A 15,059-nucleotide genomic window follows, 5' to 3' on the forward strand; every position below is an offset into this window, starting at 1 on the left:
TCTCCCGATGACATTTCAGAAGCCAAATTGAGGTGAACATTGAAGTGACGGTTATGATCATTGTTGGTAATGGCAGGCGGATGGTCACATTGGCCAAATATGTGGTCAACGATAGCCACAGTGGGCATACTTAGTAGACAGCTGGCCCACAGGCACCATTTGACCAACGATGAGATCTCCATACAGAGCGAGGTACATAGAAGACCATCATTCTACAGTCCAGCATGGAACGGACAACCATTAATTCAACAACGAAACAGGTGCACATGGGTTAAAATGCCAGAGGAGCGTGCCGAGAAGAATTCCACAGAGGCCATCAGAAATTCTTCAGATGAACATTTCCAGAGAAGCAATTCTCGTATCTGTGGCAACGTGTGATGTCTAAATTGTCTAATCCCATTACACCCCCCTCATAAAAGGAAAATTGCAGTTGCAGAACCTTAACCCTCCCCACCCCCAACGTATGAACATCTCCCGGAGAAGCTGAAATACCCGACAAAACATGCAGAAGAAACCCCCTAATGTGGACACGCGTCATCTACTCCTAATGACAAGCTCATGTAAAGGCCACAGAAGGGCAGTATTAGGCTATGTTCACACTGAGTTTTTTGCAGGTGGAATTTCTGCCTCAAAATTTTGTTTGGAAGTTTGAGGCAGATCTTCCTCTCCCTGCACGCAGATTTTCTTGTCCGCAGCCATTGAGCGCCGCAGGCACAAAACGCAGCAAAACACGCTTTTTCTGCCTCCCATTGAAGTCAATGGGAGGTCAGAGGCGTAAACGCCCGAAAATAGGGCGCTGGAAGGCATTTTAGGGCCGTTTGACGTTTTGCGGTGCGTTTTCCGTGTCAAAAAACAGTGTGAACATAACCTTATAGTAGTTATATTCTTGTATATAGGAGCAGTATTATATTCTTGTATATAGGAGGCAGTATTATAGTAATTATATTCTTGTATATAGGGGGCAGTATTATAGTAGTTATATTCTTGTATATAGGGGCAGAATTATAGTAGTTATATTCTTGTATATAGGAGCAGTATTATAGTAGTTATATTCCTGTATATAGGAGGCAGTATTATAGTAGTTATATTCTTGTATATAGGAGCAGTATTATAGTGGTTATATTCTTGTATATTGGGGGCAGTATTATAGTAGTTATATTCTTGTATATAGGAGCAGTATTATAGTAGTTATATTCTTGTACATAGGGGGCAGTATTATAGTAGTTATATTCTTGTATATAGGGGGCAGTATTATAGTAGTTATATTCTTGTATATAGGGAGTAGTATTATAGTAGTTATATTCTTGTACATAGGGGGCAGTATTATAGTAGTTATATTCTTGTATATAGGGTGCAGTATTATAGTAGTTATATTCTTGTATATAGGGGGCAGTATTATAGTAGTTATATTCTTGTATATAGGGAGTAGTATTATAGTAGTTATATTCTTGTACATAGGGGGCAGTATTATAGTAGTTATATTCTTGTATATAGGGTGCAGTATTATAGTAGTTATATTCTTGTATATAGGGGGCAGTATTATAGTAGTTATATTCTTGTATATAGAGGCAGTATTATAGTAGTTATATTCTTGTACATAGGGGGCAGTATTATAGTAGTTATATTCTTGTATATAGGAGCAGTATTATAGTAGATATATTCTTGTATATAGGAGCAGTATTATAGTAGTTATATTCTTGTATATAGGAGCAGTATTATAGTAGTTATATTCTTGTATATAGGGGGCAGTATTATAGTAGTTATATTCTTGTATATAGGAGCAGTATTATAGTAGATATATTCTTGTATATAGGGGGCAGTATTATAGTAGTTATATTCTTGTATATAGGAGCAGTATTATAGTAGTTATATTCTTGTATATAGGAGCAGTATTATAGTAGTTATATTCTTGTATATAGGGGGCAGTATTATAGTAGTTATATTCTTGTATATAGGGGGCAGTATTATAGTAGTTATATTCTTGTATATAGGAGGCAGTATTATAGTAGTTATATTCTTGTATATAGGGGGGCAGTATTATAGTAGTTATATTCTTGTATATAGGGGGCAGTATTATAGTAGTTATATTCTTGTATATAGGGAGCAGTGTTATAGTAGTTACATTCTTGTATATAGGAGCAGTATTATAGTAGTTATATTCTTGTATATAGGGGGCAGTATTATAGTAGTTATATTCTTGTACATTCAAAATCAAAGCATTTTCTGTGGTTACTTTGCCCTTAGATCTTATACATTTCTGTAAGTGGTCCACATGGCATTTTTGCGGAGGACATGCTCTGTGGTTTACAGAGTTAAACTTGAAGATTTTTCCCATCACCCCAAGCTGTTTACATCCTGGAATTGTTACGAATATTCCCGCAGTCTTAGATTACAGATCTCCTTCTCATCACTTTCTATGGTGCCAGGTTCCATTCTCTGCATTAGAGCAGAGCATTATGCGGCCTAATTCACTTCCGATTCATGACTTAAGAATGTAATAGCTGAAAAACCGAGAGTGTAAGTGCAAGACGCTGAAGGAGCACCAGGGGAGGTAAAGGAAAATAATAACTATGAGTCGTTAATAATTACACCCCTCCCCCATCCATCAACTACTGACCGTGCAGATAGAGTCTGAACATGTCCAATATTTCATATTTATGTCGCAGAAGATTGACCACAGACGGGGGATCTCACCTCTATTTCTGGATGACTTCTAGGATAAACTGGAACAAGGTGTCATGGAAAGGGGAGCCCAGTCCAGATGGCTCCCCTCCTCAAAACACTGTATATGGAAAGATATGTAGCTCTGAGTTTAAATCTAACAGCATCCCCTGCTTGTTCAGTGTCTGAAAAGAGCTTTTTTTTGGCAATTTGCATTCTGGAAAGTGTCATTTTTACACCAGCCTTTGTACCTACATCTGATGAAGGAAAAATGGAGTGCCCCTACATAATAGAAGATTCGAAAGGCTGGCCACTGTCCGCAAGATGTAACTCAGAATCAGTAATGTAAGTACACTGATTCCACCAGCAGAATAGTGAGTGCAGCTCCGGAGTATAATACAAGATGTGACTCAGGATCAGTACAGGATAAGTAATGTAATGTATGTACACAGTGACTCCACCAGCAGAATAGTGAGTGCAGCTCTGGAGTATAATACAGGATATAACTCAGGATCAGTACAGGATAAGTAATGTAATGTATGTACACAGTGACTCCACCAGCAGAATAGTGAGTGCAGCTCTGGAGTATAATACAGGATATAACTCAGGATCAGTACAGGATAAGTAATGTAATGTATGTACACAGTGACTCCACCAGCAGAATAGTGAGTGCAGCTCCGGAGTATAATACAGGATAAGTTGGGGAGTATTATAGTAGTCAGTCAGTGCAGGAAATATTTTCAGCTTAGTTTGTCAGGACGGTGGCTGAATTGGTTTGGAATGTGACAAGGCAGAGATGTGCTCCGCAATTGTCACTTCCCTTCCCCCACTCCTCCCGGCAGATGACATTACTCAGTGTGATATTTTGGTCACAGAAAAGGCGACTATGAAATTGATAAATGTATTTGCTCTGATAGAACTTGGTATTGATCCTGCATTGGTAACCTGCAGTGACTAGATTTGCTCTCAGCCCATTTTCGTATCCCCTTCCGCTTCCCTTCTCATTTTCCCGCATTATAATCCAGTAAACCCCCTCCCATCATTTCTGGCTCCTTTACACGAAGCCTCGATACGCTCTGAATTGGGAGATTCTGGTTCACAGCAACGTGGCAAAGATCTGAACATTTCTTTCAAGCCGTCTCAAATCCTTTCAACAATCAACTGGCACGAATGTTAATTAGATCTCTGAGCGCGGGATGTTCTGATGGGAGAGAATGGCGCTAATTGCTGTCTGTTAGCCGAGATGAACGTTAACCCTTCTTTCACTTTACACAACATGTATATAGATTTAGAATGACACCCCCCCCCCCCCCCCCCCCAGCTGGCAACACAAACCCCAAAACATTCTTCACATGAGACATTGTATCACCCTGTGGGGGGGGGTGTCACATTGTAGCACCCTGCGGAGGGGGTCACATTGTCGCACCCTGCGGAGGGGGGGGGGGTCACATTGCCGCACTGTACTCTGCAGTTCTGTGCCGGATTAGCAGATCTCCTCTATTATTGAACACTAATATATACACATCCATCTGATGGTCCAGAATTTCCAGCAACTAGTCACCTCTTTGGACCAGAATATGCCGGATTATCGGAATTCAACAGTTTGTGAATATGTAGAGTTAACCTGTAAAATGCTGTTTAGAAGTGCACTTGATGCAACATTTCTGATCAAATTGGCGCAGATTTGTCTGAGAACTGTTCCAGATGTAAAGAACTGGAGCGTGTTCGATACGTCAGATCACAGCGCTGGCCTGTACACAGATATAGGTTTATCTTTATATAAAGCTGTAATTGCCACACGCCAGCACCGCGCTTTGCCAGGGTAACGGGGAGCGCCATTCAGCAGAGTAGCTGAAAATAAAATAAATCTGCCGTCTGAGGCGCCGCGTGTCATCGGGTCTCCAATAATGAATCACAAGTGCGGAGAAGAGAACTCGCGCAGCATGAGACACGTCCAGAGCCATCTGCTCCGAGCCCGCGCCCCAATCCTCCTGCGGATCTGCGGAAATCTGCAACAGCTGGCGAGGGGGCAGATCTGGTCTTTAATGGTCGGAGGGTCAGATCTGAATGCAGCGGATTTAGATTCTGCAGGATTTGCACTTACGATTTTTGGGACGGTGAACTCTACAGGAGATTTCATGAACGGCCGCCTCACGCGGAAATCAGCCAAAAAAAAAACAAACATGCGCCTTGGAATATCAGTCTAAAGACGAGTCATTCTACGTAGATCTGATCGTAGAGCAACGGTCTCCAACCTGTGGCTCCCCAGAGGTTATTAAACTACAACTCCCAGCATGCACTCACAGGCTGAATGGCGCTTAGAGTCAGAATATTTATTTTAATAATCTATTCAGCCATTGCAGAGTCACCAGGTAACAGACACTGGGGGACAACCACAAAGTGCCACCATTATAATATTCACAGGGGTTGCCAGCTTGCCATAGAAACCCGCGATGGTATATTGTTCCGTTCTGCCACTGCTCCCTCTACTATAGCTCTGCCTGTGGAACTGTCAGTCTTTACTGTTCCAGCATTCTATTCATGAACCAGGGAGCTCAGGATGAGCAGAGCTCTAGATCCCATCAGACAGGCGTTCTGCAGAGCATGGAATTGTGGGAGAAAACAGTGAATATAAACCGTAATATGAATACATTGTATAAGATATACCCGGAGATCGTCATCAGTAACAAAGCTGCATCTGTGGCGGATCTCTGCGGCGGAGGGGCTCAGGCAGGAGGTTCTGTTGTATTAAAAGGTTGATGGCGCTGCCACCTTATTCCCTCCAGTTTTACGATTGTGAAGCGGCTAAGAAAGGATCGACGAGCCTCTGGCAGCGCCAACCATGGGGGGGGGGTCCCTGAGAGGGACTAATTATATCCGAATAAAGCCGCACGGCTGCTCCGTTACAAGGGGATAGAAGGATGAAAGATATTTACTAAAAATAATGGCGTCTGCAGAACACAAGGGTCGGTTCTGGATGGACAGAGCGGGGGAGGGGCCTTATGTATTGCAGGTGGTTATCGGACACCGACCACATGCGCTATAATCACAAGCGGCGATCCTTGGATCTCCTGGGGACGGGCCAATCATTGCAGGGACAGATCGTTCTGTGTCCTTAATAAACTGGCAACGCAACAAGTGGCTGAAAGAAAACGAAGCCCCACAGACCAGAATCCCACAGAGGCGCTGCCACATGAACTAAATAGATACGGCCGTGTTTTAAGGGTTGAGATCCATGTGGGGGGGGGGGGGGCGGGATAATATTTTTTTTTATAAAAAGTCCTTTGTGCCCCCCTTTCTATCTGCAGACACAATCAAGAGGCCATTGCCATGTAAACGATATCCCTCTGTGGTGTGCAATGACGTCATCATATAGAATTAGTGATGTCATCGCTGTCACATGAATCACCGGGACATAATGTAAAAACAAATACAAGGATTGCGTCATACAGAGCAATGGTGACACTTCTAATGTTTATAGGGACAATAAACCGGCCGTCTGTGTACAGTGGATTACAAGGCAATTGATAAGAGCACAACCATTTCAGGCTAGAAAAACATGGCTGCTTCCTTCCAGAAACAGCACCACACCTGTACATGGGTTGTGTCTGGTATTGCACTTCATGTCCATAGAAGTTTATTGAACTTAGCTGCAATACCACATTTAGCCAGTGGACAGGTGTGGCACTGTTATTAGAATAAAGCAGTCATGTTTTTCAAATCCCGTACAACCCCTTTAAGTAACATATCCCCAGCACTATTATATCCTCCAGAGACATTACATCATATGTGTGACTGATATCAGCCGCTCCTCTTATATCACTCCAGTACTATTATATCCTCCAGAGAGATTACATCATATATGTGACTGATATCAGCCGCTCCTCTTATAACACTCCAGCACTATTAGGCTGGGTTCACACGTGGCGGAGTTGCTCTTGAATTCCGCAGCGGAGCCGTTTCTCCATTGACTTCCACTTCTTTTTAGTAGGCTTCGTTTAGACGAGGCGTAAAATTCCGCTGCGGAGCGGAATTTGGTGTCCGCAGAATGCTCTGTCTGTTGCGGACTCATGGCGGAATTTCTCCATTGACTTCAATGGAGATTCTAAATTCCGCAATGAAGTCCGCAGCTGTCATGCACATGTTGTGTGCTGCGGAGCGTATTTGTTTTTTAACATGACATTTCTTCATTCTGGCTGGACCTATGTATTTCTAGGTCTACAGCCAGACTGAGGAAGTCAATGGGGCTACCGTAATTACGGGAGCGTTGCTAGGAGACGTCAGTAAATAGTCACTGTCCAGGGTGCTGAAAGAGTTAAGCGATCGGCAGTAACTGTTTCTGCACCCGGGACAGTGACTACCGATCACAATATACAGCAACCTGTAAAAAAAAAAATTGAAGTTCATACTTACCGAGAACTCCCTGCTTCTTCCTCCAGTCCGGCTTCCCAGGATGACGTTTCAGTCTAAGTGACGGCTGCAGCCAATCACAGGCTGCAGCGGTCACATGGACTGGCGCGTCATCCAGGGAGGTCGGGCTGGATGTCAGGAGAGGGACGCGTCACCAAGACAACGGCCGGTAAGTATGAAATTAGTTTACTTTCACTAGGGAAAGTGCTGTCCCTTCTCTCTATTTTGCACTGATACAGAGAAGGGAAGCACTTTTCCCGCAGTCCGCAGCAGCTAGTCCGCATCAATTTACTGCACATTTTGGGCAGATCCGCAGCAGAATCTGCAACGCAGATTCTGTGCGGCATTGATGCGGACAGTTGCGGAGGAAAACCGCCACGTGTGGTCATGCCCTTATATCCTCCAGAGACATTACATCATATGTGACTGATATCAGCCGCTCCTCTTATATCACTCCAGCACTATTATATCCTCCAGAGACATTACATCATATATGTGACTGATATCAGCCGCTCCTCTTATATCACTCCAGTACTATTATATCCTCCAGAGACATTACATCATATGTGTGACTGATATCAGCCGCTCCTCTTATATCACTCCAGTACTATTATATCCTCCAGACATTACATCATATGTGTGACTGATATCAGCCGCTCCTCTTATATCACTCCAGTACTATTATATCCTCCAGAGACATTACATCATATATGTGACTGATATCAGCCGCTCCTCTTATATCACTCCAGTACTATTATATCCCCCAGAGACATTACATCATATGTGTGACTGATATCAGCCGCTCCTCTTATAATACTCCTGCACCATTATAGGGTAGTTGCCCTTTAATTTAAAGCAGTATTGCTGAACCTAATGGCTTTCCTGTTGTACAATGTATCGATTATTCATGCAATATCGGTTTACGACGACAGACGTGGGCACAACAATCCTGCATTTCACCCTTTCCCAGCAAGGAGAAGACCAGGGATCCCCTCTTGTGTGCTAATGATGAGATCACCATGGAGATGCTGATTGCCGTTCCTCCATCCGGATCTCACGGAACATTTACTGTGACAAACAGCAAAACCGACAAACAAAGAAGGGGCAGGAGGGCGAAGGAGAAGATGCTGCGTACACCCCCCCCCCCCATTCCTGGGGGTCCTCACATAAGAGGTGATAAGACGTAATCATTGAGCAGAGGGTCACATTCCACATCCTAACAGACCCCATTCATTATAAGGGGATCCCTCAGGGTTCTAATTTGTTTAACAGCAGGAATAAAGCTGCGGACTGCGCTATTTTTCCCGTAAAAAAAAAAAATTAAAATATAAACGGAAAGCTCGACAGAAAAAAAAAAAACAAGCAGAAGTGAACAGAGCCTTTTACATTTTACCTGCACTGATACATTGTAGCAAACGATCAGGACAGGAGAGAGATTTGTGCAGCGGATGTGTTTATTTCAGAGGATTGTCTAGATTGGATACAACTGTAACAAACCCTCAGCTGTGAGACGTTTTAGGTCAGGAGGGGATTTCAGCCTCTAAATGCAACCGAGGATGTTTCCATTTACTTACAGCAAGCAGAGATGCTGAAAACGGTAAGACATTGAAACAGAAAAAGTCTCAGAAAGTTGCAGAACTCTTCTATATATATATATATATATATCCCCAGGAAAATCGGCGTGAAGCTGAAGCACGTGGGCCATTCGGACATGGTGTTTTTCACGCAGCGCGTGTCCGTCGCGTGAAACTCACTGCATGTCCTATTCTTGTGCGGTTTGAGTTTCATGCACCCTTTGAAGTCAATGGGTGCGTGAAAATCACGGACAGCACGAGGGCGCACATTTGTGGATTGTCCGTGATTCACGCACCAGTTTCTTGAAATGGAGAAAAATAAAAAGATGTGCAGAACTAACAACAACTGATGCCCCACGGAACAAACACTGACGGCACACGGAACTGCAGCGCATGGAAAACGTGGCCGCTTTTTTGTGGACTCAAAACTGAAATGCTTGTGTGAATCAGGCCTCAGTGGAGAGGACCATGGACAGGTACGGCCACTGCTCCTATATGTGGCTGCTATAGAAGGTCAGGTAGGGTCTGTGCTCCAGTGGTGGGAGGGGGGGGGGGGGGTCCCCTCCAAATTTGTTGCCATAAGCCACCACCAGCCTTAATCCGACCCGGTGTATGTATGTATGTATACACACATACATATGCACGCATTCTAGTATCAGTTTGCTTCATTTAGAAATGAATTCTGTAAGAAGAGACTGGTTTTTTTTTTTTTAACCTAGAAAATAGTGGAGACAAAAATGTTGTCTAAAAAGTTCCAATAAAAAAAACAAAAGATCCGGAGACCTTCACTACGTTCCTGCTGCCAATTCCCAGGCCCGAGTCAGTGCGGACTACTCCCCCATCATCCCCTGGAACACGAGTCTTTTCACTTATCAGATGAAAAGAAAATAATAATCAAAATGTAGGAAACTTCAGACAAAATAAAAGTAAAGTTCCCGAGTTGAGGCCTTTGACTCCGGCCAATGATCATTGCCCACGATGAAAGACCAAAACGCTCGATCAGCGCCTGATTGGATCTTTTATACAGAAATAAAAATAGTTGTCTGCAGCGCATCTCCGGTGTAAACACGCGGCCGACACGATGGAGGTGCAGAGGACGAGCTTGATGTCCTGGTGTCAGGAGGGGCCGGAGAGACTAAAGCTGGACAGACGCAGCGATTTACCACTCATCAGAACAGTCCTAAAATATCAGCAGATCTGACTACAATCCAAGGGGTTTCCATGTAAAATCATCCAGATTCTAACTGGGACTGAATATTTGAGGGGTTTCACGTGGAAGTTCTTGGTCGGTTGGTATCAAAATCATCAGCATGCAAGATTACCACAAGTGTCAGTACACAACTACAGGTAGAGTTCCCTTTTAAAAGCACGAATACATCATAAAGATATATAGAATGCAGATCACCAGAACAAACTCTGAAGAAACTGAACAAGCAGAAAATGCTGGGAGATTTCAGCTCTGAAGATGCAGAATAGTGAGTGCAGCTCTGGAGTATAATACAGGATGTAACTCCGGATCAGAACAGGATAAGTAATGTAATGTATGTACACAGTGACTCCACCAGCAGAATAGTGAGTGCAGCTCTGGAGTATAATACAGGATGTAACTCCGGATCAGAACAGGATAAGTAATGTAATGTATGTACACAGTGACTCCACCAGCAGAATAGTGAGCGCAGCTCTGGAGTATAATACAGGATATAACTCAGGACCAGTACGGGATAAGTAATGTATGTACACAGTGACTCCACCAGCAGAATAGTGAGCGCAGCTCTTGAGTATAATACAGGATATAACTCAGGACCAGTACGGGATAAGTAATGTATGTACACAGTGACTCCAGCAGAATAGTGAGTGCAGCTCTGGAGTATAATACAGGATATAACTCAGGATCAGTACAGGATAAGTAATGTATGTACACTGACTCCACCAGCAGAATAGTGAGTGCAGCTCTGGAGTATAATACAGGATGTAACTCAGGATCAGTACAGGATAAGTAATGTAATGTATGTACACAGTGACTCCACCAGCAGAATAGTGAGTGCAGCTCTGGAGTATAATACAGGATATAACTCAGGATCAGTACAGGATAAGTAATGTAATGTATGTACACTGACTCCACCAGCAGAATAGTGAGTGCAGCTCTGGAGTATAATACAGGATGTGACTCAGGATCAGTACAGGATAAGTAATGTAATGTATGTACACAGTGACTCCACCAGCAGAATAGTGAGTGCAGCTCCGGAGTATAATACAGGATGTAACTCAGGATCAGTACAGGATAAGTAATGTAATTTATGTACACAGTGACTCCGCCAGCAGAATAGTGAGTGCAGCTCTGGAGTATAATACAGGATGTGACTCAGGATAAGTGAAGTCCTTTATTAACTTATGTAAATTGTACAATTGTGACGAGAGAGCAAAAAATAAATATCTCTGAAGGACCCCGACCGCCCTGCTGAACCAGCCTGGCTTGAATAGATTTAGTTATGGGGTTTGTGTACCCCCTGTACAGGAGATGGTGGCCCCATGTTCTTGGCCCTTGAGGGTCACATGATACATCTTTCCTGTAAAATCCTTTGTAACGTGTTTTATAATCCACAAACCTCGGTTACGTAATTCCGCTTTATATTTCGCACAATGAATTTCTTAATTCTGAACATTGTCTTACAGGGAAAAAAAAAATTAAATTGGAAAAAAATAAAAAGGTTCAATATTTAACACTTCATAGGCCACTAAACCCGTCCTGTGCGCGATTACGATGTAATTGATGGTTCTCGCATAGTCGTCCTGTGCGTTTCTGGCACCACGTTCCCCAGGAATATAAATGGATTACCAATTCTTAATATAGACCCTCAATGTGAGAATGCTGTGAACCCCCCTGGACCCACCACAATTTATCTGGGCACCGCGGCCGATCCGTACGTGCGATTGTGACGGCTACTGCAGTTCTGCCCCATCATGTGGGCACAGCGGTTTGTGCCACTGTGCCTGGATAAATATAGAAGGGGCCTCACCACTCATGGGGGCACAGAGGCCCGTTTATTATGCCGATTAATGGGGTTCCTGGAGACTGGACCCCACATTGACGGCCTATATCAAGAACCATTCCTGGAAAACCCCATCACGTCAAAATGATCCTGTGGAACCGGCCTAAAAATCCGCACGGAAATACTTAAATATTTAGGAATTGATTTTGGTGCAGACGACGCGGATTCTCCCATAAGCCACAGCGAATTTTACTCGATGTGTGAACGTAGCCGAGGGGCGGTATAGACGACATTCAGTGACCAAGTGACACGTCAGACGCCATCACTCCCGCAGCCTTTGCTGCAATACGACGCGGACTGCCGGTCAGTGACTAGAGATGGCGGAATACCCCCCCCCCCACACCAGTTTCGCCAATTTGTGGATCGGTTCACCCTCTGACCATTAGGATACATCACGTGAATCCATTTATAAGATGTCGGGCAGATTACAGGTTGATTGGGGGCCTGTATGGCGGTCTTTACTTTATTTTGTCATTAGAACACCTAATACACAGGGAAACCGCGAATGAGGACGAACGGAAAGTGAAGGAAGAAACCGACCTCCTACACAAGTTCCTGCAGTAATATTTTTACCACAAACATTTTTTTGCTTATTCAACAGAAGTTTGTTCTTGTTACGGAACAAATGGAAATATTTTTGTTGGGGGGGGGGGGGGGGAGGCGCCTGTTTTAGAAATAGGACCGGATCCTGACGCGATTGGGTGACAGATAATTGTCACGTCACTATTATGGCCGGCAGTTAACCGCATGAGTGGCCACATTACAGCCCGGCGCTTGTCCCCGAGCCAGATCATGGTGACTGGATCGGATGTCAACCGACCCGCCACGTGCTACAACCTGTCAATGTGAAGAACTACAAGTGCCATCCTGCCAAGACTCCTACAACATGAGGGGGGGGGGGGGGTCGTGCATAATAATGAGTTCCAAAATGTTGCCATGAGACCGGACGTTGTATACACTTTCCATGAATGTGGCAGTCCCATGTAAAGGACTATCATTTCCTATGAGAAAACATTTCGCTTGGAAACTGCGACTTCTTTATATTCATTTCTCAAAGAAAATCGTTCCCACGTAGAGTTCTCTCGCTCGCTGCGGCTCACGAGTTGTAAAAGTTGTCGACACTTTTCAAAAGGCAAAAAATATTGCAAAAAAATTTTTAATTTTCAATCCCGATGTGAAGAGTTTAGATCAAGCGGAAGAAGCAAAAAAATCTGAAGGACTCCAGTGCCGACTGTAAGTGAATAGCCGCTGAGCCCTTCTATACCCCACACCACCCCCGCATGGACTAGGGGGGCAAAGAAGAGATTTAGGAGGTGTTAGATGAGGCTTTTAACCCCTGCATGCCCGGACAGTACCGCAGTCACGATCTCCTGATCAGCTTCTTGCTCACAGAACCAAACAAATATAGAAATGATAGTCAGTGATTGAGTAAAAAAAAAAAAAAAACAGAAAAAAATTTAAAATCAGCTGATCAAAAAAGTAACAAACACTTCCAGCACTTCTGCAGACTCATGGCCTGGAGGGGGATGGGGGCCTCTGATCAGGACCCCCCCCCCCTCTCATCAGACACTTGGAGTGCGGAGGATTGTAACTGGCAGCGACAGGGTTAAATGCTGATGAGATCACTGCAGATTGTAATTACACCCAGTTATACGGGGGGGCCTCCGTGTGCAGCCCCCAGGGGGCACATGCCTGTGATGCGGATGGCCGTGTACTCACCAGATGTGTGTCCCAGACCGGCAGCTCTCACTTCATGCTGTGCCAATGATGCCAGTCCCTGGGTGTAGGGCCTCTGTACCACCCCTGATCCCTCCTCCGGTAGGAGCCGCTGCAATCCAATGCTCAGACGCCGCTCACCATTCTTTATATTGCAACAGCTGATGCTAAAAATAGAAGCTGCCGGGGGGAGGCGCTGACACCGCTGCCCACTTTATACAAGTATCAGCCTCCATCTCTTCATGTTCTGCTATAAAATGATACAATGTTCATCTTTTATCATTTATCAAGAATGTTACCAACTTATGCAACAGATCTATACACCGAAAGATTAATACGGAGAACACTCCCCCCCCCTTGAACACAATGGACTCTTCCACAAGCTGTGCCCTCAGTTAAGGTAGTCTGAGACTTGGGAATGGGTAGAAGACTCCCTGAGATGTGAAGACCGGATTTCGGGAAATGACAACAAATTATTAATTAGGGTTAGATGGAAAACTTTCAGCATTTTGGGATCTGAACACTTGGGTGGAGGAATGTGAGACTATGTACTTGGGACTTCCTTAAGAAAACCACTCCTTGCATAGGACAGGTTATCTGTCATTCTCTGGGTGTCTGCAGAGCTGGGTGCTCCCAGTCCTGTTATCATGGGGCTGCCCAACCCTGTGGTGCCTGCTGGGTTCGTACAATAACAATTCCTCCTAGGTCATAGAGTGTGACTCAGCCCTCACATGATCACCTGTAGAATACCTGGCATGTTAGGAAACAATGTCCTGGTGACACAGGTGACATGAGGAAATCCAGGGCCTGCAAATAAACCAACAGAGGCAAAGACTGAACCCCAATTATACAAACAGTGCAATATTTTCACTACTTTACTCCTTAAAGGGATTGTCTATTTTTCTCCTTCAAGGGATTGTCCATTTTGCACTATTGGGGGTCCCTGGCTCAGTAGCCCCTATCCGTTGAGGGATTGTCTATTTTGCTCCTTAAAGGAATTGCCCATTTTGCCCTATTAAGGGTCCCTGGCTCAGTAGCCCCTATCCTTAAAGGGATTGTCTATTTTGCGCCTTAAATGGATTGTCCATTTTGTCCTATTTGGGGCTCCCTGGCTCAGTACCCTCTATAGACAGGGCTCTCATACACTGCCTGTAGTGGGGTCGTGTTCTGCGACATTTCCTCTACATTGATAGTAAGCGGACACTTTCTTTAGTGATAAAAGCAGCTCAGTAACTGGTCCATGTAATCAGCGCGTGACCGGGAAAAACGGACACTGAACAGAGAGCGTCTCCGATGTGAACAACTCCACAACACGTCCAGATACTTTGTTGCAATCCTCCCCATTGCAGAACATCTACATCGCCTCACATGTAAATTTCTGACCGATTGTCGTTAAACGGTTACAGATTTATTGTCATTACAGATTTATTCTTATTGCAAAATGTAAAGATTATCAGTACAAGAGGTGGTTTGCGGTTGTAGCGACGATTTTTGGGCACATTTTTGGCCCCTTAAGTGGTCCTGCTTTCTGGGACTGTGGGACCACCAGTATTCCGGATTTCTCCTGCACTGAACCTTCAATACGAGCAATCATTAATCCTCCCGACCTCCCCATACACATGCCTGCTTGGTTCGACTGAACGTACTT

General features: G+C 44.2%; 1 protein-coding gene across 1 annotated transcript in view; it reads right to left on the bottom strand.

The window, feature by feature from the left end:
* MRAS (muscle RAS oncogene homolog) overlaps positions 1 to 13,556 on the bottom strand; it is a 28,264-nt gene extending 14,708 nt beyond the window's left edge. Inside the window, exon 1 of the mRNA XM_075829060.1 lies at positions 13,415 to 13,556. The gene's annotated coding sequence lies outside the window, so the exon portion shown is untranslated. The remainder of the gene's footprint in view (positions 1 to 13,414) is intronic.
* Between the last annotated feature and the right edge of the window lie 1,503 nt (positions 13,557 to 15,059).

Source organism: Rhinoderma darwinii, chromosome 6 (assembly GCF_050947455.1).
Source record: "Rhinoderma darwinii isolate aRhiDar2 chromosome 6, aRhiDar2.hap1, whole genome shotgun sequence".
Classification (NCBI taxonomy): domain Eukaryota; kingdom Metazoa; phylum Chordata; class Amphibia; order Anura; family Rhinodermatidae; genus Rhinoderma; species Rhinoderma darwinii.